The sequence below is a fragment of the Canis aureus genome, chromosome 29 (genome assembly GCF_053574225.1).
Source record: "Canis aureus isolate CA01 chromosome 29, VMU_Caureus_v.1.0, whole genome shotgun sequence".
NCBI classification, from domain to species: domain Eukaryota; kingdom Metazoa; phylum Chordata; class Mammalia; order Carnivora; family Canidae; genus Canis; species Canis aureus.
In genome coordinates this window covers 4,035,318-4,038,912 of record NC_135639.1, presented here as the reverse complement: position 1 = coordinate 4,038,912, position 3,595 = coordinate 4,035,318, and positions in this window count along the sequence as shown.

Genomic DNA, 3,595 nt, shown 5'->3' with positions numbered 1-3,595 from the left:
TAGAAGAATCCACCAGAGCATACTAGCCCCGTTCAAAGGAAGCACTCACTCGGGAGGGTGGTGGGCAGCAGAAGACACTGCCCATATCTCTCCATGGCTTCCAGAAAGTCAGACCACAAAGACTCACTTGAGTGTTCTGGGCCCATGGGAAACCTTCTTCCTGTGCAGAAAAATCAGAGGTGGTGGCTTTCTGGAATGCAGGAAGAAATCAGGCTTCAGGAACCGCAGAACAAGGTGGATCCCAGTCTTCCTCTTACTCGAGGGTGTGAAGGCTACTTACCTTCTTAATCTCAGGTTTTCTCATGTGCCAGTGGGGGTGGTGACACTGCCCTCTCTGGGTTGCAGGTTTTTGGAGGTGTTTTGTACCAACCAGAGGAAAGTGCCCAAGAAAGTGCCCAAGACTGGTGAGAAGGTGGTCTTGAGACACGTTGAGGTGCTTTCTTTCTTCCCTCTTGGCATTTCAGGAGTGACGGGCTGCAGGGAGGGAGTGGGGTGCTGGACAGGTGCATGGCTGTGGTGTGGGCTCTACAAACAGATCTGAGTCAGCTCCTTCCATGGGACATGGCGGTGGGGTGACCTAGGGCATGTCATATAGAAGAACCAACTTGAGCTTCGAGTCAGATGCACTCTGGTTGACTGTAGTATTATATATCTACTTATTAGGTGTGACCTTGCAGAGGTTGCTAAATGCCACCAAACGTCCACGTGCACCTTCTTTCTTAGCAGGAGAACCCAGATTTTTATTGGGGGTAACAATGTGCCCAAGACAAAGGCTCTTCTCCCAACTCCCTTGTAACCAGGGGCTGCCTGGTTTCAGCTAATGAGAAGGCAGTTAGAGATTGTTAACCTAGTTGGGAGCTGCGCCTGTGTTTTCCTTTTGTCTTTTCCTTCTTCCTGATGGTTGAAATGCATCAGGTACATTAGAAGAATGTACCTAAACCTAAAGGCAGGTACTCTGGCAGCCATTTCGGGCCATCAGGTAAATTTGAACTTGAAATGCTGAGGATGACAGCAGAGGGATAGGAGGAACTCGGGTCCTGGAGGGTTTTATGAAACTGTTGAACCAGCCTTGAACTGCTTCTCTCTGAACTTAGGTGTGTTACAGCCGCCAATACTACTGACTTCCTTTTCACCCTCGTTGAACCCAGTCTTAACACAGGCAATAAGTCACGGGATTTGTGGCCTGTCTTACTTCCTTCATGCCTCTAGGAGCTGGTAGACAGGGGAGGCACAGGCCGTGGAACTGGATGCTGGTGGTCTTAGCGGCTGTGCCCAGGCAGTCACAAGGATGAGAGCCTGACCGTTGTGCAAGAGAGCTCAGGAGCAGACAAGGAGGCTGGAGGATGGACACTGGGGCAGAAGATGCTGGACAGTAGGACCAGAAAACAAACCAAAGGAGGTAGGGGAGATCCTGCATCAGCTTCATCTCTGGGTGGGTTAGGGGCTCCGTGGGGACACTTGTCTAGGGGAGGATCCACCCAGTGTAGGAGTAGACCCAAGCTAGAAGGCTGCCCAGTATTTGCATTCACGTCAGATAGAAAGACGCCCTTTCTTTCCCTTGCCATTTATTCAAAGCAGTCACATGTACCTGAGTTTGCTTAAGCTCATCTCTACCCTGTCAGAGTAAAGGGGGACTCAGAGAGGTCAAGCATATGGTCCCCAGGTTGCAGAGCTTGTAAGTAAAGACACAGGCTCCTGCTCTAGACCCAGAGCCCCCTCCTCTCTGTCACAGCTGTCTCATTAATTCATAAGGGCTCCACTCCGCCAGGACTTTCCACTGGGGAGAGCCAGCAAGAGCTCAGGAAAAAATGACTTCATAATGATGAAAACAGGGGCAGGCATGACTCACCCGACTTGAGACCCCTCCAAAAAAGCACAGGCTTTCTAGGGTCTGCAGAAACTTCTACCTGGAGGCAGAAAAGGCCCTGCTAGCATGGGGCCCACAAGCATGGGTAGGGGGTTCCTCTGCTTGTTCCCCTTTATGTTCCTGGGCCATCGGCAGACAGGAGCTGACATCCCTAGTGACCTGCAGGGGTCAGGGGCGAGGTGACAGAGAGGAATATTGGCAGTGATGCCACACCAGCTAGGGGACCTGGTGGCAGGTGCAGGCTTCTTCCTCTGCTCCTAAGCAACTCCTTGAGGAGAGAGCCTTACTTGGAAGATAAGGGGTCTTCTTGGCAATTCATGGTTGACCAAGATGACCCAGCTTTTGTGGGGTGGTGTTGCAGAGCGCGGGGTTGAAATTCAGTGTGTGGTCGGGATCCCTCTGGGTGGGGGGTGAGGGAAGAACGTGGTGGAAGAAGCATCTGGTAATGGATCTGAATGTGCTGATGTGTTCATCCGTCCCCCACGGGCTGAGCGCGTACCATAGGCCAGCTATGCTGCGAGACGTCGGGGGCACAGGAAAGAGAATCCTGGCCTGTCACCTACTCACCAGGCAGGTGTCACCTTCTGTGGGCTTCAGCCTGTGCATCTGGAAATAGGGAGAGTATATGGGGCTTCTTAGGGGCAAGGTAGATGGTAGATGAGGCCCTGGCATGAAGCATGGGTGCGGCCCCTGGCAGGTGGCTCACCAGCTAGGTCTGGGTCAGCCTCGCCAGCAGCGCCGTCTTTGCCTGTAAGCCCGGCGCCCGCGTGCCTTGCACGGAGGGGACTCTTGGTAGAAGTGTGACTCGAGCCTGCTCGGAGGACCCATTACCCCTCCTCCAGCCCTGGTCTTCCTCCCACTCTCAGAACCAGGGGCACAAGCAAGCCCCTTAAGGAACGACAGGCATCCAGCTGGGCTTCCCAATGACTCCCTACGGCCATCCATTGCTCACAAGCCTCTGGGCGAAAGTGTGTGGTGTGTGCCCTGAGCCTCCAAGACCCTGGTCTTGACCCTGGGCGGAGGGCCAGGCCCCTGGCCTGCAGGCAGCTGGCTTTCCTGGGCTCTGTGGACTCTTCTGGCCCATGGTGGGGGAGGGTCTGTGCATGGGAGTAGGGGTGCTGGAGACTTGACGGGCATGCAGGATCTCAGGGTGGGAGGCATTGCAGGCTCACCTGGGCCCACCTTCCTTGATGACAGAGGAGGTGACTGCCCTGGGCACTGTCCCTCTAGTGGCTTCCTCATCCATAAAGCAGCCAGCCCCATTGGACCACACTCTGGGGTGCTGATGGGATGCTCCCCCCAGCAACAGAGCAGTGTGGTCTGTATGAGGTGTCTCAGAACACCAGTCCCCCGGGGGGTGCCCGACGCCCCTCCCAGAGGCATCTCTCAGACTGCACCAGGGTGCATTTGAATGTCTCAGCAGCAGCGGAGTCCCAGCACGAGTGGTGGCCAATGCCAGTTCCCCTCCTGGCCTCGTCCTGTCCGGGGTGAGTGAGCGCTCCATTCCAAGGGAACCTTGAGCTTTCTGCAAACCTCATGGTACAGCCTCTCTCCTTCCAAGAAAAAGTGAGTGCTTTGGTCACCTTGTCGTCTAAGTTCTTGACCACAGGGACACTGGGTCTCAGCTTGGCTTCCTGGAGACCTTGCTGCCCTCCCAGCACCCTGAGAAGGAAGCAGAGCTGGTGAAGGCACCTCCCACCATCTGTCTCTCCCCAGCCAGAGCCCAGG